Genomic DNA, 27,358 nt, shown 5'->3' with positions numbered 1-27,358 from the left:
TTATTGTATTTTTCTTATTTATATTGAATACATAATTTAAACATTCACAGTGTAGCATGGGGAAAGTATGTGAACCCCTAGGCTAATGACTTCTCTGAAAGGTAATTGGCGTCAGGAGTCAGCTAACCTAGAGTCCAATCAATGAGATGAGATTGGAGACATTGGTTAGAGGTTCCCTGCCCTATAATAAACACTCACAAAATTTGAGTTTGCTATTCACAAGAAGCATTGCCTGATGTGAATCATCCCTCGAACAAAAGAGATATCAGAAGACCTAAGATTAAGAATTGTTGACATGCATAAAGCTGGAAAGGGTTACAAAAGTATCTCTAAAGGTGTTGATGTTCATCAATCCACGGTAATGCAAATAGTGTATAAATGGAGAAAGTTCAGCACTGTTGCTACTCTCCCTAGGAGTGGTCGTCCTGCAAAGATGACTGGAAAAGCACAGAACAGAATGCTCAATGAGGTTAAGAACAATCCTAGAGTGTCAGCTAAAGACTTACAGAAATCTCTGGAACAGGATAACATCTCTGTTGACGAGCCTACGATACGTAAAACACTAAACAAGAATGGTGTTCATGGGAGGACACCATGGATAAAGCCACTGCTGTCCAAAAAAACATTGCTGCAAGTCTGAATTTTGCAAAATAGCACTTGGATGTTCCACATCGCTATTGGCAAAATATTCTGTGGACAGATTAAACTAAGATTGAGTTGTTTGGAAGGAACACACAGCAATATGTGTGGAGAAAAAAAAGGCACAGCACACCAACATCAAAACCTCATCCCAACTGTAAAGTATGGTGGAGGGAGTGTCATGGTTTGGGGCTGCTTTGCTGCCTCAGGGCCTGGACAGCTTGATATCATCAACAGGTAAATTAATTCCCAAGTATATCAAAACATTTTGCAGGAGAATGTAAGGCTATCTGTCATCCAATTTAAGCTCAACAGAAGTTTGATGATGCAACAGGAGAACGACCCAAAACACAGAAGTAAATCAACAACAGAATGGCTTCAACAGAAGAAAATACGCCTTCTGGAGTGGCCCAGTCAGAGTCCTGACCTCAGCCCGACTGACATGCTGTGGCATGACCTCGAGAGACCGGTTCACACAGACATCCCAAGAAAATTGCTGAACTGAAACAGTTTGTAAAGAGGAATGGTCCAAAATCCCTACTGACCATTGTGCAGGTCTGATTTGCAACTACAGAAAACGTTTGGTTGAGGTTATTGCTGCCGAAGGAGGGTCAACCAGTTACTAAATCCAAGTGTTCACATACTTTTCCCACCCTGCACTGGGAATGTTTACACGGTGTGTTCAACAAAGACGTGAAAACGAATAATTGCTTGTGTGTTATTAATTTAAGCAGACTGTGTTTGTCTGTTGTTGTGACTTAGATTAAGATCAGATCAATTTTATGACCAATTTATGGAGAACTCAAGGTAATTCCAAAGGGTTCACATAATTTCCTTGCAACTGTATCACATATCCAAAATGCTGGAGCACCAGATTTAATACGGTATTCTTCACTGTCGAAACACATATGGTGAGGACTATGTGTGCCTGGTAAACACATGTGGATCTGGTGAACAGCTATTACTTGTTTTACCAACTACAGTAATACTGACCTCAGAGTCTCCAGTTTACAGTGGGGATTCCCCAGTCCAGCAGAGAGCAGCTTCACTCCTGAATCCTTCAGGTCATTGTTACTCAGATCCAGCTCTCTCAGGTGTGAGGGGTTTGAACTCAGAGCAGAGACCAGAGAATCACAGCATTTCTCTGTGACACCACAGCCTGACAGCCTAATAAAGAGATCATCATGATTTCACGAACACACTGTTAATTTAACACCAGTAGTGTAGAAGGACAATGGCAGATGCATTTGGTTTATTCTCTCAAACAACATATAGATTAATATTCTGTGTCCTAGAATTGTATGGGCATATTGTTATACTAATGCGAACATCAATGCATTGATTTAATGTTTTTCAATAATTCATTTTTTCTCTAAACTGAATACTTCTTTATGATGATCAGTACTTAAATGTCATGTTATGTACTCACAGAGCAGCTCTGGAGGCTTTGACCACTGGCAGCAGCCTTAGAAGACCTTCCTCTGATCTGGTGTATTTCTTCAGGTCAAACACATCAATCACCTTTTCTGAAGTCAGCAATACTAGGATCAGATCTGACAACTGTGAAGGTAAAAGTTTGGCTCCTGAGAGACTTCCTGAGCTCAGGTATCTTTGGATCTCCTCCACTAGAGAATGGTCATTCAGTTCATTCAGACAGTGGAACAGATTGATGCACCTCTCTGGAGAGGGATTCTCACTGATCTTCTCCTTGATGTACTTGACTGTTTCTTCATGACTCTGTGAGCTGCTTCCTGTCTTTGTCAGTAGACCTCGTAGGTGCTTCTGATTGGACTCCAGTGAGAGGCCCAGAAGGAAGCGGAGGAAAAGGTCCAGGTTTCCCGTCTCACTTTGTAAGGCTTTATCCACAGCGCTCTTGTAGACAGTAACTTCTGGCTTCAGTAGACAATCATTGCTGGATGTTTGAGGTTCGGCCATTAGATTTTCATTGTTGTTGCTGAATGAAAGGAACACATATACAGCAGCCAGAAACTCCTGAATGCTCAGATGCACGAAGCAGTACACCTTGTCCTGGTACAGCCCACATTCCTCTTTCAAGAGCTGTGTGCACAATCCTGAGTACAATGAGGCTTCATTGACATCAATGCCAGCCTCATTCAGGTCTTCTTCATAGAAAATCAGATTGTGATTCAGAAGCTGTTGAAAAGCCAGTTTTCCCAGTGACAGAATGCTCTCTTTATTCCAGTCGGGACCTGTCTCTTCTTTCCCAAGATACTTTTCATTCTTCTGATTGGTGTGAAACACCACAAGGTGTGTGTACATCTCAGTCAGAGTCTTGGGCATCTCTTCTCTCTTATGTTTCAGCATGTCTTCAAGGACTGTTGCAGAAATCCAACAGAAAACTGGAATGTGGCACATGATGTGGAGGCTCCTTGATGTCTTTATGTGTGAGATGATTCTGCTGGCCAGGTCCTCATCACTGAATCTCTTCCTGAAGTACTCCTCCTTTTGTGGGTCATTGAACCCTCGTACTTCTGTCACCTGGTCAACACACTCTGAAGGGATCTTATTGGCTGCTGCAGGTCGGGTAGTTATCCAGAGGAGAGCAGAGGGAAGCAGGTTTCCCTTGATGAGATTTGTCAGCAGAACATCCACTGAGGTTGACTTGGTGACTTCACAACAGATCTTGTTCTTCTGGAAGTCTAGGGGCAGTCGGCACTCATCCAGACCATCAAAGATGAACAGAACTTTGTACTTGTCATAGTTGGAGATTCTTGATTCTTTGGTTTCCATTGAGAAGTGGTTGAGAAGTTCAATCAAAGTGTGTTTTCCCCTTTCATCAAATTCAGCTCCCGAAAAGGGAATGAAAATACAAATTGGACATCCTGATTTGCTTTTCCTTCAGCCCAGTCCAGAATGAACTTCTGCACAGAGACTGTTTTTCCAATGCCAGCGACTCCCTTTGTCAGCACAGTTCTGATAGGTTTGTCTTGTCCAGTTAAGGGTTTGAAGATGTCGTTACATTTGATTGCAGTCTCTGGTCTTGCTTGTTTCCTGGTTGTTGTCTCAATCTGTCTCAGCTCATGTTCCTTATTGACCTCTCCTGTTCCACCCTCTGTGATGTAGAGCTCTGTGTAGATCTTATTGAGAAGTGTTGGGTTTCCTTGTTTAGCGATCCCCTCAAATACACATTGAAACTTCTTCTTTAGATTAGATTTGAGTTCACGTTGGCAAATCACAGCAAGCTCATCTGAATGAAGAAATAACACAGAGGATATTAATATTTAGTCTGTTTTCATGCATCTGTTTTAATACAGTATTGTAGGACTACGTTAGAAAGTTGTACGTAATAATATTGATAACTGCCTGTATAAATGTGTTTTCATGACACACTGGTATATTTATATTGATTATATTATTATTGGTTTTATTCATGTTCTCAAATTCCTAATCTGTCCCTCATACCATCATGATCACCTGATTGGCTCACCTCCGTAACTATTCCCCAGGTTGTTGCTGTAAATGAGAATGTGTTCAGTCAACTTGCCTGGTTAAACAAGGAATCATTTTTTTGTTTTTTTAAACTCTAGCTCTCCCTGTAATTTAGCTTCAGCTTTTAATGTTTGTTATAAAACAGCAATCAACATGAGGCAGACAGCTCTTACGTTTTTCCAGTGTGTCAGCAAGCTCCTTCTGGTTCATTTTCCTCAGGACGTGCAGTGTGATCTTCAGAGCCCCCTCTCTGGCACTGCTCTCCTGCTTCTCATCTTCAGCGTCCACCACTTCCTCATCCTGCTTCTGACTCTCAAAGCCTCGTGGGAGTTCTGGACTCAGAATCCTCTTGAACATCTTCAGCTCGTTCTTCACAAATGTGATAATATTTTCTTCAAGCAACTGAAATTAAGTAAAGTAAATAAGTTAAGCAATATAAATGCTTTCTCAATAAAACACAAATGAATAATTGACAGATCAACTTTACTGGAGGTAAACAAAAACAAATGTACATAACAGGACCACATACACTGAATATAGGGGCCAGGTCTGTTTGATGACTCTGGGAAGACTGACCACTGAGAATGTCTGACTCTGATCTCTCCTGTTGGTTTCTGTGGAAAAAACATCCAAGGATTGCACACACACACACACACAGGGAGGGAATGTATGAAAATGGAAAAATCGATTAGCCTATGGATTATGAAAACAACAAACAGAAATGGTAAAATGGGAGAGGAGAAATGACTAGAGACAGTGTTGTTTAACTCCCTGACCAGGACCCATGAGTTCTTCTTACCTTTGTTCAGTAGACAAGTCTCCCTCTCTAAACTCTATAGGATGTTCCATAGACTGGTCACTCTTCATGGACACACAGCTGGGTGTGGGGGAGGCTGGTCTCTCCTGCTTTATTGGGCTTCAACACAACAGAGACAAACATTAAGTATTTCATCTATTCTGGGTACAGATTGGGAAACATAAGAATAGATTAATTCCAAAATGTTATATATCCATTTTCAGAAATGTTGTTAAATTAGCTTCTATTGTTTAATGAAATTATGAAGGATATTGGTATGTTTTTTCACTGTCTAACCGTGGCATGAGGTTGTTCAATGACAGACATGCATTTGCTTAAAAATTATGACTTGATGCTTTCATTTCAGAGTGACAAATAATAACGTTTTTTTGCTAAGTGCTAAATATCTGCTTCACTCTCAGAGAAATAACTAGTACTGCAAGGTTTTAATGGTTTCAAATGTAAAATAGTAAATACATTTTTGAATAAAAAACAAATGATACATATCTGACATTAACATTAATATTTAAAAAAATATCAATACAGTAATATCAGATTTTTATGTAAAACATTTACATTTGACATTTCAGTTCGGGACTTCTCCTTAGTTTCTGGGTCATTCAGGTGGGTGTCTAGGGTATAGGGTTGTGGACCGTACCATTAAATTAGGATCATAAATAAACAATTAGATATGATTTATTTTAAAAATGTCATTCCCCACGATAGGACAATAAATAAATCAAATGTATAATTTATTTTAAAACTGTTCCACCATTATAGGACAATAAATAAATCAAATGTATAATTTATTTTAAAACTGTTCCACCATTATAGGACAATAAATAAATCAAATGTATAATTTATTTTAAAACTGTTCCACCATGATAGGACTTATAAATAAATAAGACGTATAATTCATTCTAAAAGTATATCCATCATCTGAACAACATTGACAACCCTCTCATACCGCGGCCCACAGCAATACATTGTGTCAGGATTTGGCCAGGGTTGTTCCGGGTTTTGGTCACTAGATGCCCCCATTGTGCTTTTTGACCTGATGTTTTTTCCCTTGTTCCCCATTATTATTTGCACCTGTGCCTCGTTTCCCCTGATTGTATTTAAACCCTTAGTTTCCCTCAGTTCTGGGCTCTGTGTTTGTATGTTAGCACCCAGCCCTAGTGTTCTGTGTATTCTTGTCGATTCCGGTGGATGCTCTTGTGGAATTCTGTTTTTGTTTTTGAGTATCTCTTGAGGCTTTTTTGTGCTATTCCTACCACCTTTTGGATTTGCCATTTTTGTATCTAAGGACTTCTCCTTTTTACTTTATTAAATACACCGTCTTAAGTACTGCTGTGTCTGCCTCATCTTCTGGGTTCTGCTGACTATTCGTGGCTCAGTTGGTTAAGTGACTGTTTCTCACTCCGGAGACCCAGGTTCATAACCGGGTCCTGACAACATTGGTTCTGGGATATGCAACCATTTCATTACTCACTCACTCAACTGACCAACAAAACAAATCAAATAAAAATAAACACACACCACACCATACATATATACTGTCCCTTCTGCTTACTGAGTTTTTATCTTCACCATGTTGAATTAGTGCTTGTGTGTTCCAATTAGTTATATGTGAAGATATACAAAAGCAGTTTTTTTTTGTATTGTTACAATCCATAACTGGGCTAGAATTGTGTTTCATTATTTTGCTCATCTATGAGAACTTTGTCATTTTTAAAATAGCCATGGAGTAGTGTGCTTTGTGTTGTGTCTCTGAACAACTGGTTATCAATACATAGACGAGAGCTACTCGTTTCCCTTTTAATCTATTTTCTTTACGCAGTTCTGCAATTTCCTTCGGAAACTGATCATTCATGACAATATTACCCAGGTTTTTAACCATTATTTTAATCTTTAAATGAAGCTAATTTGGCAGCGATTGGGCCGTCATACCTCTGGCCTCTCTGTCCGAAGCGTTGTACACGTTCAGGTTGGATTATGTCCATAGCTTCGCGTGGGATCTGAAGCGCTGTAACGAGGAACTCTCTGACTACAGATTCAGGAACTTCTCCTTTCTCCTGGATACCTGTAAGTACCAGATTCTCTCTCATGGATCTAGTTTGTATGTCCAGTAAGGCTTCGCTCAGAACGGTGTTCTCCTTTTTAAATTCATTCACATCGGTTTCAATCTTATTTATTTTTTTATTTTTTATTTTTTTCACCTTTATTTAACCAGGTAGGCTAGTTGAGAACAAGTTCTCATTTACAACTGTGACCTGGCCAAGATAAAGCATAGCAGTGTGAACAGACAACAACACAGAGTTGCACGTAGAGTAAACAATAAACAAGTCAATAACACAGTAGAAAAAAGAGTCTATATACATTGTGTGCAAAAGGCATGAGGAGGTAGGTGAATAATTACGATTTTGCAGATTAACACTGGAGTGATAAATGATCAGATGGTCATGTGCAGGTAGAGATACTGGTGTGCAAAAGAGCAGAAAAGTAAATAAATGAAAACAGTATGGGGATGAGGTAGGTAAATTGGGTGGGCTATTTACCGATGGACTATGTACAGCTGCAGTGATCGGTTAGCTGCTCAGATAGAAGATGTTTGAAGTTGGTGAGGGAGATAAAAGTCTTCAACTTCAGCGATTTTTGCAGTTCGTTCCAGTCATAGGCAGCAGAGAACTGGAAGGAAAGGCGGCCAAATGAGGTGTTGGCTTTAGGGATGATCAGTGAGATACACTTGCTGGAGCGCCTGCTATGGGTGGGTTTTGCCATCGTTACCAGTGAACTGAGATAAGGCGGAACTTTACCCAGCATGGACTTGTAGATGACCTGGAGCCAGTGGGTCTGGCGACGAATATGTAGCGAGGGCCAGCTGACTAGAGCATACAGGTCGCAGTGGTGGGTGGTATAAGGTGCTTTAGTAACAAAACGGATGGCACTGTGATAAACTGCATCCAGTTTGCTGAGTAGAGTATTGGAAGCTATTTTGTAGATGACATCGCCAAAGTCGAGGATCGGTAGGATAGTCAGTTTTACTAGGGTAAGTTTGGCGGTGTGAGTGAAGGAGGCTTTATTGTGGAATAGAAAGCCGACTCTAGACTTGATTTTAGATTGGAGATGTTTGATGAGTCTGGAAGAAGAGTTTACAGTCTAGCCAGAAACCTAGGTACTTATAGATGTCCACATATTCTAGGTCGGAACCATCCAGGGTGGTGATGCTAGTCGGCGTGTGGGTGCAGGCAGCGAACGGTTGAAAAGCATGCATTTTGTTTTACTAGCGTTTAAGAGCAGTTGGAGGCCACGGAACAAGTGTTGTATGGCATTGAAGCTCGTTTGGAGGTTTAATAACACAGTTTCCAAGGAAGGGCCAGAAGTATACAGAATGCTGTCGGCTGTGTAGAGGTGGATCAGGGAATCGCCCGCAGCAAGAGCAACATCATTGATATATACAGAGAAAAGAGTCGGCCCGAGAATTGAACCCTGTGTCACCCCCATAGAGACTGCCAGAGGACCGGACAACATGCCCTACGATTTGACACACTGAACTCTGTCTGCAAAGTAGTTGGTGAGCCAGGCAAGGCAGTCATTAGAAAAACCGAGGCTACTGAGTCTGCCGATAAGAATATGCTGATTGACAGAGTCAAAAGCCTTGGCCAGGTCGATGAAGACGGCTGCACAGTACTGTCTTTTATCGATGGCGGTTATGATATTGTTTAGTACCTTGACGTGGCTGAGGTGCACCCATGACCGGCTCGGAAACCAGATTGCACAGCGGAGAAGGTACGGTGGGATTCGAGATGGTCAGTGATCTGTTTGTTGACTTGTCTTTCGAAGACCTTAGATAGGCAGGGTAGGATGGATATAGGTCTGTAACAGTTTGGGTCCAGGGTGTCTCCCCCTTTGAAGAGGGGGATGACTGCGGCAGCTTTCCAATCCTTGGGGATCTCAGACGATATGAAAGAGAGGTTTAACAGGCTGGTAATAGGGGTTGCGATTATGGAGGCAGATAGTTTCAGAAATAGAGGGTCCAGATTGTCAAGCCCAGCTGATTTGTAGGGGCCAGGTTTTGCAGCTCTTTCAGAACATCTGCTATCTGGATTTGGGTAAAGAAGAAGCTGGGGAGGCTTGGGCAAGTAGCTGCGGGGGGGGGGGGGACGACGACTGTTGGCCGAGGTTGGAGTAGCCAGGAGGAAGGCATGGCCAGCCGTTGAGAAATGCTTGTTGAAGTTTTCGATTTTCATGGATTTATCGGTGGTGACCGTGTTACCGAGCTTCAGTGCAGTGGGCAGCTGGGAGGAGGTGCTCTTGTTCTCCATGGACTTTACAGTGTCCCAGAACCTTTTGGAGTTAGAGCTACAGGATGCAAATTTCTGCTTGAAGAAGCTGGCCTTTGCTTTCCTGACTGACTCCGTGTATTGGTTCCTGACTTCCCTGAACAGTTGCATATCGCGGGGACTATTCGATGCTATTGCAGTCCGACACAGGATGTTTTTGTGCTGGTCGAGGGCAGTCAGGTCTGGAGTGAACCAAGGGCTATATCTATCCGTAGCTCTGCATATTTTGAATGGAGCATGCTTATCTAAGATGATGAGGAAGTTACTTTTAAAGAATGACCAGGCATCCTCAACTGACGGATGAGGTCAATATCCTTCCAGGATACCCGGGCCAGGTCGATTAGAAAGGCCTGCTCACAGAAGTGTTTTAGGGAGCGTTTGACAGTGATGAGGGGTGGTCGTTTGACTGCGGACCCATAGCGGATACAGGCAATGAGGCAGTGATCGCTGAGATCCTGGTTGAAGACAGCGGAGGTGTATTTGGAGGGCCAGTTGGTCAGGATAACGTCTATGAGGGTGCCCTTGTTTACAGATGTAGGGTTGTACCTGGTGGGTTCCTTGATGATTTGCGTGAGATTGAGGGCATCTAGCTTAGATTGTAGGACTGCCGGGGTGTTAAGCATATCCGATAGCAGGCGGCAACAGTGAGAGACTTATTTCTGGAGAGAGTCATTTTTTAAATTAGTAGTTCGAACTGTTTGGGTATGGACCTGGAAAGTATGACATTACTTTGCAGGCTATCTCTGCAGTAGACTGCAACTCCTCCCCCTTTGGCAGTTCTATCTTGATGGAAAATGTTATAGTTGGGTATGGAAATCTATTGACTGTCCCATTCAGCTTGTTTGTTTCCTTCTCCAATGTCGCAGCTTTTTCATCACTCATCTCGAGGCTTGCCTTCAACTCTTTTATAACCTTACTAACTAATTCAAGTATACCCAGTTTGTCATTTATTGATTTTAATGGCGATTGAAGGACGAACAGTTAGATAGCAGTGAAACTGTACTATATAGGCACAACATAAGTTAGAGGAAAAACAAAAAGAAATGGAGGAACCTATTCAAGAAAGATCAATTGTGTAATTGATTATAAAAATAAAGCAAACTGGATAGAATATGGGGAGAAATGCACCAAATTCTTTTCAATTTTCAATATAGAAATGCTACCAAAACAAATGTATTAAAACTTGTTACAAATGGAGTTACGCGTGATTCACCAAATGATATTTTGAAAGAGGAAGTAAAGTACTTTAAGAATATGTTTTCATTTCAGACTCCTCCATCTCCACTAACTGAAACTAATTATATGATTTTTCCCCTAATAATATTGTAAAATTAACATCTGTACAGAAAGACTCATGTGAAGGCCAAATTACAGAGGAGGAACTGCTTAATGCAATTGGGGCCTTTGAGGATGGGAAAACTCCAGGGCTGGATGGCATACCAGTGGAAGTATACAAAACATTTTCTGATATACTCAAAGGACCATTATTAGCATGTTTTAACCACTCCTATATAAATGTAGATTATCAGACACGCAACAAGAAGGTCTGATATCATTATTACTGAAACAGGACCCAAGTGGTATATATAAACATCCAGTCCATTAAAACAGTTGGAGACCTCTTACACTTCAGTGTTGTGATGCAAAAATCCTAGCAAAATTCTTGGCGCATAGAATTTAAAAAGTATTGTCAGATATTATTCATCCTAATCAGACAGGTTTTTACATGGACGATACATTGAAGATAATATAAGACAAGTACTGGAAGCAATCGAACACTATGAAATATCTGGGACACCAGGCCTGGTTTTCATAGCTGATTTTGAAAAGGCTTTTGATAAAGTACGACTGGAGTTTATATATAAATGCCTAGAATATTTCAATTTTGGGGAATCTCTTATAAAAAGTTATGTATAGTAACCCTTGGTGTAAAATAGTAAATAATGGCTCCATCTCAGAAAGTTTTAAACTCTCTAGAGGAGTAAAACAAGGTTGTCCACTATCGGCATATCTATTTATTATTGCCATCAAAACCTTCTCCAGAGAGCTCAGGACCTCAGACTGGGGGCGAAGGTTCACCTTCCAACAGGACAACGACCCTAAGCACACGGCCAAGACAACACAGGAGTGGCTTCGGGACAAGTCTCTGAATGTCCTTGAGTGGCCCAGCCAGAGCACAGACTTGAACCCAATCGAACATCTCTGGAGAGACATGAAAATAGCTGTGCAGCGACGATCCCCATCCAACCTGACAGAGCATGAGAGGCTCTACAGAGAAGAATGCGAGAAACTCTGCATAATACAGGTGTGCCAAACTTGTAGCATCATACCCAAGAAGATTCTTGGCTGTTATCACTGCGAAAGGTGATTCAATAAAGTACTGAGTAAAGGGTCTGAATACGTATCTAAATGTTCTGTTCTTGCTTTGTCATTATTGGGTATTGTGTGTAAATTGATAAGGACAAAAAAATATATATATTATCAATTTTAGAATAAAAAACTTTGAAAAAGGCAAGGGGTCTGAATACTTTCCAAATGCACTATTCTCTATGTAACAATATATTCCCCCTCTCCTCCATCACCTATATGTAACAATATATCCCCTCTCCTTCTCCTCCATCACCTATATGTAACAATATATTCCCTCTCCTTCTCCTCCATCACCTATATGTAACAATGTATCCCCCCTCTCCTCCATCACCTATATGTAACAATATATCCCCTCTCTCCTCCATCACCTATATGTAACAGATATATCCCCTCTCCTTCTCCTCCATCACCTATATGTAACAGATATATCCCCCCTCTCCTCCATCACCTATATGTAACAGATATATCCCCCCTCTCCCCCATCACCTATATGTACCAATATATCCCCCCTCTCCTCCATCACCTATATGTAACAGATATATCCCCCCTCTCCTCCATCACCTATATGTAACAGATATATCCCCCCTCTCCTCCATCACCTATATGTAACAGATGTATCCCCTCCTCCATCACCTATATGTAACAGATATCCCCCCTCTCCTCCATCACCTATGTGTAACAGATATATCCCCTCTCCTTCTCCTCCATCACCTATATGTAACAGATATATCCCCTCTCCTCCATCACCTATATGTAACAGATATATCCCCCCTCTCCTCCATCACCTATATGTAACAGATATATCCCCTCTCCTTCTCCTCCATCACCTATATGTAACAGATATATCCCCCCTCTCCTCCATCACCTATATGTAACAGATATATCCCCTCTCCTCCATCACCTATATGTAACAATATATCCCCCCATGTGGGGCAGCAGGTAGTTTTTACTGGGTTTGTGAAGTTACTTCACATTTGACACTCCATTTTCTCTGAAACGGAAGACAATTGAACGAGGATACTTTATCACTAGATATAACAACTACAAAGCCTGATTTTGGTCTGAACCCATCTTTGACCAAATGTGTAGCGGCAGTTAGCAATTGTACGCCAGAATAGCTGTGCACATAATCCTTATACCTCTTCATGGACTACAGTTGAACATTGTCTTCTTATAAGGTGTGAACCGGTATGGTCAGCTTGAATTTGAACAATGCTGGATATAAATCTTGTTGACGTTCATCCAAAGACACGTTGACTTGCATTACCCTTTCACTGCAGAAAATGTTTGTCATGAAATCATGTGATTTATAGTTAGAGGAAAGGATTGCTGTAAACAAGGCCTGCTTCAAGCAGGAACCACATTATGGACGAACCAGAAATGTGACATATCTGTTTGACAGTAACCCTAAATGATGACTGTGTGAACTATCTTTTCATCTTTTTGGTAACCACAGTGGAATGTTCTTTAAGGAAATGAACTGGCAGAACAGGTTTAAGCAAAGTATGGTGTCATTGTTTTCAGGAATGTGTACCCATGGCGATAAGAGGGACAGGAGGCAGATTAAGGCAAAGAGCCACCTGAACTACTGTCCTACAAAGGCAAAGAGCAGCTACACTAACAGTGAATCTGAGAAAAATGATTTTTTTGTTTTTTTTGCTCTCCATGCATATCAACCACGACCAATGACCTGACCTATGACCCCTAAAAAATGGATACTGCACTCTGCCTTTGTTTGACCTTAAACAGCTGTATGGGTAATTCAAAAGCAAAGTGCAGTATCTTGAAATCTAAATGTGTTGATCCAACTTTCGTGTTGAGGGTTCCAACCACATTCAACTGTATTTAATTGAATTGAAACCTTGATTTAACTAGGCCAGACAGTTAAGAACAAATTCTTATTTACAATGCCTGCCTACCCCTGCCAAACCCGGATAACGCTGGGCCAATTGTGCGCTGCCCTATGGGACTTCCAATCACAGCCGAATGTGATACAGCTTGGATTTGAACCAGGGACTGTAGTGATGCCTCTTGCATTGAGATGCAGTGCTTTAGACCGCTGCTCAACTCAGGAGCCCTTTATGGTGTTATGTAGTTTTGTTTTCCTGTTTTGAATGTTGTATTGTAGTAGACCTAACCCTCAACAATTTTTGGGCCATGAGGTTATTTCAACAAAGAGAATATTTCTAAAAGATATTTGACTTTGTATTACTATCAATTCTGTCATTTTCTTTATTTTAGCTCGTATTTATATATTTTGTTTGCCCTCTTTTTTACCATTATCTGGGTATTTGCGTTTCGAGTTCAACCGTTGTGCCATGTTTATTCTGGTGAACTGAATCACTGGCTGTCTCATGGAGTGTGTGAGGGTGGTTGTCATGGTGGCATGGCCTGATATCGGAGTCTGATAGAATAACAAGGACAACCACAGGAACTGCAGTAAAACATGGTGGTATGGCCTGAACTCAGAGTCTGATAGAATACCAAGGGAAACCACAGTAACTACAGTAAAACATGGTGGAACAAAGTGAAATGTCAGTGACTCCACTTACTGCTGTTTCCTTGGTTTGAACTGGAATTTGGTAGTTTGACACTCTATTTCCTCTGCAACAGAAGGCAGTTGAACCAGGACACTTTGTCCCAAGATAAAACAGATACTACAAAGCTTGATTTTGGTCTTGATTTTGGTCTTGGCCAAACTTGAGTGTGAAGATAGAGGAAGCAACATCCCCAAAAAATAAACAAAAAAAGATTTGCCCTTATAATAAAGTATTGCATGTATCTATCAATGCATTTGCAGACTAATGTAAAATAGCCTCCCATTCCTAAAGTGGATATTAAATAGGATAGTAATACGCTATTAACTATATATATAGTCAGTTAAATTACTAACTTATTACTATCCAATCTACTATTAACTATATATAGTCAGTTATATTACTAATTTATTACTTTCTAATCTGCTATTAACTATATATAGTCATCTATATTATTAATTTATTACTATCCAATCTACTATTAACTATATATATAGTCAGTTATATTACTAACTTATTACTTTCCAATCTACTATTAACTATATATATATAGTCAGTTAAATTACTAACTTATTACTATCCAATCTACTATTAACTATATATATATATATATATATATACATACATACATACATACATACATACATACATACATACATACATACAGTCAGTTATATTACTAACTTATTACTATACCATCTACTAATATATATATGATTAATAGTAGATTGGAAAGTAATCAGTTAATAATATATATATAGTGATTATAAAGACAGCACTCACTGGGGTTGATGCTCTCTGCTATATAGTGATTATAAAGACAGCACTCACTGGGGCTGATGCTCTCTGCTATATAGTGATTATAAAGACAGCACTCACTGGGGCTGATGTTCTCTGCTATATAGTGATTATAAAGACAGCACTCACTGGGGCTGATGTTCTCTGCTATATAGTGATTATAAAGACAGCACTCACTGGGGCTGATGTTCTCTGCTATATAGTGATTATAAAGACAGCACTCACTGGGGTTGATGCACTCTGCTATATAGTGATTATAAAGACAGCACTCACTGGGGCTGATGCTCTCTGCTATATAGTGATTATGAAGACAGCACTCACTGGGGCTGATGTTCTCTGCTATATAGTGATTATGAAGACAGCACTCACTGGGGCTGATGTTCTCTGCTATATAGTGATTATAAAGACAGCACTCACTGGGGTTGATGCTCTCTGCTATATAGTGCCAATAAGATATTACTGTTCACTCAATAGCCTATTGCGAGTTGAGGATTTTGATGACCTAAAGACAGGTGAGTTATGTCTATGTCTCCTCTCTTTGTGTTTACCAGTGATTGTGGACGATTCTGAAATATTGCGATAGGCCTTTTTTTAGATGCTTTTCACTGATAACCGTAAATCAAAATGCAGCTATTTGATACACTTAGAGCACTGTTCAAATGATGTGCTTCCAGTCTGCCTGTCAGAATACATTCTTCCGTCTTATGGTTCTCGCAACTTGAATGTGTCTGGGGACAAATTTTTCCCAACAACAAGCCAACTAGGTAAATAGGTAAACTATTCCACTTTGGGGTTGTCCAAAAATAGTATCACTAAGATGAAAAAAAATCATCTAATTATACATGTTAAGGAAAGATTTGAATGGAGAAACTGATCTGAGAGCAGCGCTCCCTTTCTTTCGATCCTATCATTTTTATTTGGTAAGCAATAGAATCAGCCCCCTCAATATTTGCAGTCAGGGGTGGCAATATCTCTCTCGGAGCAGATCCGTTGTCAGTATTGTGAAATAATTATAAATGTTAAGGTAAGATCTGAATGGAGAAACTGATCTGAGAGCAGTGCTCCCTTTCTTTCCATCCTATCAGTATCGACACAAGCTCTAAGATGCACTTAGCAACAGTTCTCTCTGTGTGGTGTTTTAGGAAACTGCATGTTATGTCTTCGGCCGTTGTAGGGAAGATGCTTCTTTGAAGCACTTCTCGTAAGCCTAAATTCCATCGCTATCGGAAACCAGACCAGGAGAGTTAGTGTACGGTTGGTGTATCTTAATTTGATCATCCTGTAATTGCAGGAATTTTCCTGCACGGCAGGAAATTCACTCTTGTAATTTATTCAATGTTTAAAAAGTCTTCTAATGTTCGTAATGTCCATTTTAAAATGTCAGAATGAATTTGCCCTGATGAAAATGTTTTATACACACTGAGAAAGGTAATATTGAAGCTCCCCACCCATAAACAATCATTTCTGATGAAAACAAATGTTTTTGGTTATTAATATATATATTAATTTTTTATGCTATATATCATTTTGGAAATAAAGCCTTCATAAATTCTTAAAGAAAATGTTTATCTCACCTCTTAGCTTTGGTGTCATGTTCCCCAGAGAGACCCATTTCAGCAGGGCCGCCCTCCTCTCTCTCCCCAGAGAGACCTATTTCAGAGGCAGGGCCCCCCTTCTCTCTCTCCCCTGAGAGACCCATTTCAGAGGCAGGGCCCCCCTCCTCTCTCTCCCCAGAGAGACTCATTTCAGAGGCAGGGCCCCCTTCCTCTCTCTCCCCAGAGAGACTCATTTTAGAGATCTGACCCCTAAACAGAGAATGTTGGTTGAGGTTAACACAGTGACAAGAAATTCTTGATTGTAAATTGTTCTCTTTCCTTCATAAAATTCCAAAAATATTTACTAACAGAAACATCCAAACAGTCAGGTGATTTAATGCGATCATATGAATATTGCTACATTCCCCAAAAATAAATAAATCAAAGAGACACCAACAACAACCTAGAAGAAACAGGTGGGGTTTTAGGAAGGTTTCTCAAAGACACTCCTGGGTGTGTCCAGTAGTGTCCAGCAGAGGAAATGGAGAATAATATCTAGACTAAGACTGTAAGTAGTGTCCAGCAGAGGAAATGGAGAATAATATCTAGAATAAGACTGTAAGTAGTGTCCAACAGAAGAAATGGAGAATAATATCTAGAATAAGACTGTAAGTAGTGTCCAGCAGAGGAAATGGAGAATAATATCTAGACTAAGACTGTAAGTAGTGTCCAGCAGAGGAAATGGAGAATAATATCTAGAATAAGACCGTAAGTAGTGTCCGGCAGAGGAAATGGAGAATAATATCTAGACTAAGACTGTAAGTAGTGTCCGGCAGAGGAAATGGAGAATAATATCTAGAATAAGACTGTAAGTAGTGTCCAGCAGAGGAAATGGAGAATAATATCTAGAATAAGACTGTAAGTAGTGTCCAGTAGAGGAAATGGAGAATAATATCTAGAATAAGACCGTAAGTAGTGTCCAGCAGAGGAAATGGAGAATAAATCTAGAATAAGACTGTAAGTAGTGTCCGGCGCAGGCTGATGTTTTGGAAGCAACAGTGGGATCCACAGACTGAGGGATCAAAGCTTTGTATATCATTTTTTTTTTACCTTCATTTTACTAGGCAAGTCAGTTACGAACAAATTCTTATTTTCAATGACGGCCTAGGAACAGTTGGTTAACTGCCTTTTCAGGGGCAGAACGACAGATTAGTACCTTGTCAGCTCGGGGATTTGAACTTGCAACCTTTCGGTTACTAGTCCAACGCTCTAACCACTAGGCTACCCTGCCGCCCCAAACATGTCGTAACTGCTTGTCAACTTTTCCTCATGTTTAAATTAAAATCACTTTTAAATATTATTTTAAATATTAACAAAACAATTAACTTTTTATGGCTGGGTGGCAGTATTGAGTAGCTAGGATGAATAAGGTGCCCAGGGTAAACTGCCTGCTGCTCAGGCCCAGAAGCTAAGATATGCATATTATTAATACACTCTGAAGTTTATAAAACTGTTTGAATGATGTCTGTGAGTATAACAGAACTATTATGGCAGGCAAAAACCTGAGAAAAAAATCCAACCAGGAAGTGGGAAATTTTCAAGTCATTGCCTATCGAATATGTGTGTCTATGGGGTCATATTGCACTTCCTAAGGCTTCCACTAGATGTCAACAGTCTTTGGAACCTTGTTTGAGGCTTCTACTGTGAATGGGGGAGAGAATAAGAGCTGATTGAGTCAGGGGTCTGGCAATGAGCTGGTCAAGCACGCTCCCGTGAGGGGTAGGTGCATTCCTCTTGATTTCTAAAGACAAAGAAATTCTCCGGTTGGAACATTATTGAAGATTTATGTTAAAAACATCCTAAAGATTGATTCTATACATCGTTTGACATCTTTCTACGGACTGTAATGGAACTTTTTGACTTTTCGTCTGGACCTAGTGATCGCGCGTCATGGATTTGGATCGCGCGATTTGGATTTGTGAACTCAAGGCACGAACAACAAGGAGGTATTTGGACATAAATTATGGACTTTATTGAAATTAACAAACATTTACGGTGGAACCGGGATTCCTGGGAGTGCATTCTGATGTAGATCATCAAAGGTAAGTGAATATTTCTAATGCTATTTCTGACATCTGTCGACTCCACAACATGGCGGGTATCAGTTTGGCTTGTTTTGGTCTCTGAGCGCTGTACTCAGATTATAGCAGGTTGTGCTTTTTCCGTAACATTTTTTTTAAATCTGACACAGCGGTTGCATTAAGGAGAAGTGGATCTATAATTCCATGCATAACACTTGTATCTTTTATCAATATTTATTAGGAGTATTTCTGTAAATTGATGTGGCTCTCTGCAAAATCACTGGATGTTTTGGAACTACTGAACATAACGTGCCAATGTAAACTGAGACTTTAAACTTTATCGAACAAAACATACATGTATTGTGTAACATGAAGTCCTATGAGTGTCATCTGATGAAGATCATCAAAGGTTAGTGATTCATTTTATCTCTATTTCTGCTTTTGTGACTCCTCTCTTTGGCTGGAAAAATGGCTGTGTTTTTCTGTGACTAGGTACTGACCTAACATAATGATTTGGTGTGCTTTCGTCGTAAAGCCTTTTTGAAATCGGACACTGTGGTAGGATTAACAACAAGTTTATCTTTAAAATGGTGTAAAATACTTGTATGTTTGAGGAATTTTAATTATGAGATTTCTGTTGTTTGAATTTGGCGCCCTGCACTTTCACTGGCTGTTGTCATATCGATCCCGTTCCAGCCATAAGAAGAATTAAGATCCATAATTTGATAATTGCCAATAACTACAAGAGCCATTCAATTACAATCACTGTTTGAGAAAAAGGAAAACAATTCTAAATATACGGTCTCAAGATTGAATACAAGTGTGCTATGATTTCAGGAGAGCTTCCTCTGCCATGTGGCCCTACGCCTTGAGCTATCTGTCCACCTACTATGAAGGTGAAATATCGACACTGAACAAAAATATAAACTCAACATGTAAAGTGTTGGTCCCATGTTTCATGAGCAAAATGAAAGATCCCAGAAATGTTCCATACGCTAAAAATATTATTTGTCTCACATTATATGCACATATTTGTTTACATCCCTGTTAGTGAGCATTTATCATTGACAAATGATTAGAGAGCAGCGTTGGCTTTCTTACCTCCTATCAGTATCGACACAAGCCTCAAAGACTCACTTTCTAAATGTTCTGTCTGCATGGTGTTTTGGGAAACAAGCCTCAACGACCCACTTTCTAAATGTTCTCTCTGCATGGTGTTTAGGGAAACAAGCCTCAACGACCCACTTTCTAAATGTTCTCTCTGCATGGTGTTTTGGGAAACATGTTATATCTTTGGCCGTTGTAGCAAAGATGCATCTTTAAAAAAATGTATCTCTATCAGGACACCGGGCCCAGGTTGGTCAGCATGATATAGGATCAAATCTCAAACCTACTCTGTCTATTGAATGTCTGACGGCAACCGAACGTTATCACTTTATAATAGTTTGTACATGTAGTCCAGAACTACCAGTATGCCCATCTTTCCTTCAAAACAACATATTTATCTGACTTTTAATGTTGAAGAGAAATGTGCGCCACAGTTTTAACAGCCATTTTGTAACTAAGTAGGCTAAACACTTACTTTCACTTTCATATGAGGAAATCACGTAACTTTTGACGGTCACTGGTGCAGCCGCCCACTTGGTGAGAGTTGTAACATGGCTCACACTGCCCCCTCTGAACAAGAAGGCACATCCCCATGATTCGACTACTCTGGCCCCTCACATGTCCAGTCATTCTGATGGCCTCACAGCCGCCATACCACTTCTGACATCAATGTAGCAAGTGAACCCGGGTTGGTGGAGTGAAAGGCAAACACACTAGCTTGCATAATAGCATACCTCTCAAGCTATGTTCAGGTTTCAGCATTAACCAGGCATCAACAACAGAGTTATAGGTTACTACCTGGGTTGTATTCACTAGTTTACACCACAGCCAATAGTTTTGCAATGTTGTATCAACGGTTTGCTCTAAACTCTGTACAACGTGACACAAATGGTTTCCGTTGCCAAACGTTTTGCTACGGTGGACACTAATGAATACACACAACTTGTTTTGAGGAAGTGTAAGTTGCTGTTAGTCTTTCCACAATATTTATTTGTTTCTCTTTCACACAAAATACCTTCCTGAGTGAAGAGTTAACAGTAGATTAGAAAGAGAACATTGTTGTTTGTTGTGTTTTAAGCCTGTTTTGAGAAGACAAGAAGATAGGCCTATGATACTGTAAGAGATCACCCTGGGGAACACAGATGGGCACGGAACCAATCCCTCCCCCCATCTAATTTACATCAAATACATTTTAAGAATAGGCCTATTATAACACTGTCCAACAAAAATACAATACCATCAACAATATGAATATACATAACATCATCAACTACATCTTGTACTTCCGGCGCCGACAGAGATGGCCGCCTCGCTTCGCGTTCCTAGGAAACTATGCAGTTTTTTTTTTTTTTTACGTGTTATTTCTTACATTAGTACCCCAGGTCATCTTAGGTTTCATTACATACAGTCGAGAAGAACTACTGAATATAAGATCAGCGTCAACTCACCATCAGTACGACCAAGAATATGACTTTCGCGAAGCAGATCCTGTGTTCTGCCTTTCACCCAGGACAACGGAATGGATCCCACCCGGCGACCCAAAAAAAACGACTCCGTAAAAGAGGGAAACGAGGCGGTCTTCTGGTCAGACTCCAGAGACGGGCACATCGTGCACCACTCCCTAGCATTCTTCTCGCCAATGTCCAGTCTCTTGACAACAAGGTTGATGAAATCCGAGCAAGGGTAGCATTCCAGAGGGACATCAGAGACTAACGTTCTTTGCTTCACGGAAACATGGCTCACTGGAGAGACACTCTCGGTAGCGGTGCAGCCAGCGGGTTTCTCCACGCATCGCGCCGACAGAAACAAACACCTTTCTGGTAAGAATAGGGGCGGGGGCGTATGCCTTTTGGCTAACGAGACGTGGTGTGATCACAGAAACATACAGGAACTCAAAACCTTCTGTTCACCTGATTTAGAATTCCTCACAGTCAAATGCAGACCGCATTATCTACCAAGAGAATTCTCTTCGATTATAATCACAGCTGTATATATTCCCCCCCCAGGCAGACACATCGATGGCTCTGAACGAACTTTATTTGACTCTTTGCAAACTGGAATCCATACATCCTGAGGCTGCATTCATTGTAGCTGGGGATTTTAACAAGGCTAATCTGAAAACAAGACTCCCGAAAATGTATCAGCATATCGATTGCGCCACCAGGGCTGGCAAAACCTTGGATCACTGTTATTCTAGCTTCCGTGTCGCATATAAGGCCCTGCCCCGCCCCCCTTTCGGAAAAGCTGACCACGACTCCATTTTGCTGATCCCTGCCTACAGACAGAAACTGAAACAAGAAGCTCCCACGCTGAGGTCTGTCCAACGCTGGTCCAACCAAGCTGATTCCACACTCCAAGACTGCTTGCATCACGTGGACTGGGACATGTTTCGTATTGCGTCAGGCAACAACATTGACGAATACGCTGATTCGGTGTGCGAGTTCATTAGAACGTGCGTTGAAGATGTCGTTCCCATAGCAACGATTAAAACATTCCCAAACCAGAAACCGTGGATTGATGGCAGCATTCGCGTGAAACTGAAAGCGCGAACCACTGCTTTCAATCAGGGCAAGGTGACTGGTAATATGACTGAATACAAACAGTGCAGCTATTCCCTCCGTAAGGCTATCAAATCAGCTAAGCGTCAGTATAGAGACAAAGTACAATCTCAATTCAACGGCTCAGACACAAGAGGTATGTGGCAGGGTCTACAGTCAATCACGGACTATAAGAATAAATCCAGCTCAGTCACGGACCAGGATGTCTTGCTCCCAGGCAGACTAAATAACTTTTTTGCCCGCTTTGAGGACAATACAGTGCCACTGACACGGCCTGCAATGGAAACATGCGGTCTCTCCTTCACTGCAGCCGAGGTGAGTAAAACATTTAAACGTGTTAACCCTCGCAAGGCTGCAGGCCCAGACGGCATCCCCAGCCGCGCCCTCAGAGCATGCGCAGACCAGCTGGCTGGTGTGTTTACGGACATATTCAATCAATCCCTATACCTGTCTGCTGTTCCCACATGCTTCAATAGGGCCACCATTGTTCTTGTTCCCAAGAAAGCTAAGGTAACTGAGCTAAATGACTACCGCCCCGTAGCACTCACTTCCGTCATCATGAAGTGCTTTGAGAGACTAGTCAAGGACCATATCACCTCCACCCTACCTGACACCCTAGACCCACTCCAATTTGCTTACCGCCCAAATAGGTCTACAGACGACGCATTCTCAACCACACTGCACACTGCCCTAAACCATCTGGACAAGAGGAATACCTATGTGAGAATGCTGTTCATCGACTACAGCTCGGCATTTAACACCATAGTACCCTCCAAGCTCGTCATCAAGCTCGAGACCCTGGGTCTCGATCCCGCCCTGTGCAACTGGGTACTGGACTTCCTGACGGGCCACCCCCAGGTGGTGAGGGTAGGCAACAACATCTCCACCCCGCTGATCCTCAACACTGGGGCCCCACAAGGGTGCGTTCTGAGCCCTCTCCTGTACTCCCTGTTCACCCACGACTGCGCGGCAACGCACGCCTCCAACTCAATCATCAAGTTTGCGGACGACACAACAGTGGTAGGCTTGATTACCAACAATGACGATGAGATGGCCTACAGGGAGGAGGTGAGGGCTCTCGGAGTGTGGTGTCAGGACAATAACCTCACACTCAACGTCAACAAAACTAAGGAGATGATTGTGGACTTCAGGAAACAGCAGAGGGAACACCCCCCTATCCACATCGATGGAACAGAAGTGGAGAGGGTAGTAAGTTTTAAGTTCCTCGGCATACACATCACAGTCAAACTGAATTGGTCCACTCACACATACAGCATCGTGAAGAAGGCGCAGCAGCGCCTCTTCAACCTCAGGAGGCTGAAGAAATTCGGCTTTTCACCAAAAGCACTCACAAACTTCTACAGATGCACTATCGAGAGCATACTGGCGGGCTGTATCACCGCCTGGTACGGCAACTGCTCCGCCCACAACCGCAAGGTTCTCCAGACGGTAGTTAGGTCTGCACAACGTATCACCGGGGGCAAACTACCTACCCTCCAGGACACCTATACCACCCGATGTTACAGGAAGGTCACAAAGATCATCAAGGACAACACCCACCCGAGCCACTGCCTGTTCACCCCGCTATCATCCAGAAGGCGAGGTCAGTACAGGTGCATCAAAGCTGGGACCGAGAGACTGAAAAACAGCTTCTATCTCAAGGCCATCAGACTGTTAAACAGCAACCACTAACATTGAGTGGCTGCTGCCAACACACTGACTCAACTCCAGCCACTTCAATAATGGGAATTGATGGGAAAGGATGTAAAATACAGTGCCTTGCAAAAGTATTCGGCCCCCTTGAACTTTGCGACCTTTTGCCACATTTCAGGCTTCAAACATAAATATATAAAACTATATTTTTTTGTGAAGAACCAACAACAAGTGGGACACAATCATGAAGTGGAACGACATTTATTGGATATTTCAAACTTTTTACCAAATCAAAAACTGAAAAATTGGGTGTGCAAAATTATTCAGCCCCCTTAAGTTAATACGTAGCGCCACCTTTTTGCTGCGATTACAGCTGTAAGTCGCTTGGGGTATGTCTCTATCAGTTTTGCACATCGAGAGACTGAAGTTTTTCCCATTCCTCCTTGCAAAACAGCTCGAGCTCAGTGAGGTTGGATGGAGAGCATTTGTGAACAGCAGTTTTCAGTTCTTTCCACAGATTCTCGATTGGATTCAGGTCTGGACTTTGACTTGGCCATTCTAACACCTGGATATGTTTATTTTTGAACCATTCCATTGTAGATTTTGCTTTATGTTTTGGATCATTGTCTTGTTGGAAGACAAATCTCCGTCCCAGTCTCAGGTCTTTTGCAGACTCCATCAGGTTTTCTTACAGAATGGTCCTGTATTTGGCTCCATCCATCTTCCCATCAATTTTAACCATCTTCCCTGTCCCTGCTGACGAAAAGCAGGCCCAAACCATGATGCTGCCACCACCATGTTTGACAGTGGGGATAGGGTGTTCAGGGTGATGAGCTGTGTTGCTTTTACGCCAAACATAACGTTTTGCATTGTTGCCAAAAAGTTCAATTTTTTTTTTTTTTTTGGTTTCATCTGACCAGAGCACCTCAGCTGTAGATCTCTGCAGATCATCCAGAGTGATCATGGGCCTCTTGGCTGCATCTCTGATCAGTCTTCTCCTTGTATGAGCTGAAAGTTTAGAGGGACGGCCAGGTCTTGGTAGATTTGCAATGGTCTGATACTCCTTCCGTTTCAATATTATCGCTTGCACAGTGCTCCTTGGGATGTTTAAAGCTTGGGAAATCTTTTTGTATCCAAATCCGGCTTTAAACTTCTTCACAACAGTATCTCGGACCTGCCTGGTGTGTTCCTTGTTCTTCGTGATGCTCTCTGCGCTTTTAACGGACCTCTGAGACTATCACAGTGCAGGTGCATTTATACGGAGACTTGATTACACACAGGTGGATTGTATTTATCATCATTAGTCATTTAGGTCAACATTGGATCATTCAGAGATCCTCACTGAACTTCTGGAGAGTTTGCTGCACTGAAAGTAAAGGGGCTGAATAATTTTGCACGCCCAATTTTTCAGTTTTTGATTTATTAAAAAAGTTTGAAATATCCAATAAATGTCGTTCCACTTCATGATTGTGTCCCACTTGTTGTTGATTCTTCACAAAAAAATACAGTTTTATATATTTATGTTTGAAGCCTGAAATGTGGCAAAAGGTCGCAAAGTTCAAGGGGGCCGAATACTTTGCAAGGCACTGTATATCACTAGCCACTTTAAACAATGCTACCTAATATAATGTTTACATACCCTACATTATTCATCTCATATGTATAAGTATATACTGTACTCTATCATCTACCGCACCTTTATGTAATACATGTATCACTAGCCACTTTAACTATGCCACTTTGTTTACATACTCATCTCATATGTATATACTGTACTCGATACCATCTACTGTATCTTGCCTATGCTGCTCTGCACCATCACTCATTCATATCTTTATGTACATATGCTTTATCCCCTTATACTGTGTATAATAAATTAGTTTTGGAATTGTTAGTTAGATGACTTGTTGGTTATTACTGCATCACGGAGGCGCTCCGCACTGCTAAAGCTAACTCTCTCTCCTCTGCTCTCATCCTTCTAGACCTATCGGCTGCCTTCGATACTGTGAACCATCAGATCCTCCTCTCCACCCTCTCCGAGTTGGGCATCTCCGGCGCGGCCCACGCTTGGATTGCGTCCTACCTGACAGGTCGCTCCTACCAGGTGGCGTGGCGAGAATCTGTCTCCTCGCCACGCGCTCTCACCACTGGTGTCCCCCAGGGCTCTGTTCTAGGCCCTCTCCTATTCTCGCTATACACCAAGTCACTTGGCTCTGTCATAACCTCACATGGTCTCTCCTATCATTGCTATGCAGACGACACACAATTAATCTTCTCCTTTCCCCCTTCTGATGACCAGGTGGCGAATCGCATCTCTGCATGTCTGGCAGACATATCAGTGTGGATGACGGATCACCACCTCAAGCTGAACCTCGGCAAGACGGAGCTGCTCTTCCTCCCGGGAAGGACTGCCCGTTCCATGATCTCGCCATCACGGTTGACAACTCCATTGTGTCCTCCTCCCAGAGCGCTAAGAACCTTGGCGTGATCCTGGACAACACCCTGTCGTTCTCAACCAACATCATGGCGGTGGCCCGTTCCTGTAGGTTCATGCTCTACAACATCCGCAGAGTACGACCCTGCCTCACACAGGAAGCGGCGCAGGTCCTAATCCAGGCACTTGTCATCTCCCGTCTGGATTACTGCAACTCGCTGTTGGCTGGGCTCCCTGCCTGTGCCATTAAACCCCTACAACTCATCCAGAACGCCGCAGCCCGTCTGGTGTTCAACCTTCCCAAGTTCTCTCACGTCACCCCTCTCCACTGGCTTCCACTCTCTCTCCACTGGCTTCCAGTTGAAGCTCGCATCCGCTACAAGACCATGGTGCTTGCCTACGGAGCTGTGAGGGGAACGGCACCGCAGTACCTCCAGGCTCTGATCAGGCCCTACACCCAAACAAGGGCACTGCGTTCATCCACCTCTGGCCTGCTCGCCTCCCTACCACTGAGGAAGTACAGTTCCCGCTCAGCCCAGTCAAAACTGTTCGCTGCTCTGGCCCCCAATGGTGGAACAAACTCCCTCACGACGCCAGGACAGCGGAGTCAATCACCACCTTCCGGGAGACACCTGAAACCCCACCTCTTCAAGGAATACCTAGGATAGGATAAGTAATCCTTCTCACCCCCCCCCCCCCCCATGACTTAGATGCACTATTGTAAAGTGGCTGTTCCACTGGATGTCAGAAGGTGAATTCACCAATTTGTAAGTCGCTCTGGATAAGAGCGTCTGCTAAATGACTTAAATGTAAATGTAAATGTTGTCGGAACTGGAAGCACAAGCATTTCGCTACACATTAACATCTGCTAACCATGTGTATGTGACAAATAAAATTTGATTTGATTTATATGAATACACATAACAATATCATCAACTATATGAATACACATAACAATACCATCAACTATATGAATACACATTACAATCATCGTCTTACCTTTTATCTCTGTCTCAACAGAAGCAGAGTCTGAAATGATCATCACTTTCGTTTGCTC

General features: G+C 41.9%; 1 pseudogene; it reads right to left on the bottom strand.

Annotated features, from left to right (window-relative positions):
- Positions 1–1,487: 1,487 nt before the first annotated feature.
- Positions 1,488–27,358, bottom strand: LOC135538540 (NLR family CARD domain-containing protein 3-like; annotated as a pseudogene).

This window comes from Oncorhynchus masou, unplaced genomic scaffold, assembly GCF_036934945.1.
Source record: "Oncorhynchus masou masou isolate Uvic2021 unplaced genomic scaffold, UVic_Omas_1.1 unplaced_scaffold_980, whole genome shotgun sequence".
NCBI classification, from domain to species: Eukaryota; Metazoa; Chordata; class Actinopteri; order Salmoniformes; family Salmonidae; genus Oncorhynchus; species Oncorhynchus masou.
This window is presented reverse-complemented; position numbering and strand designations above follow the sequence as displayed.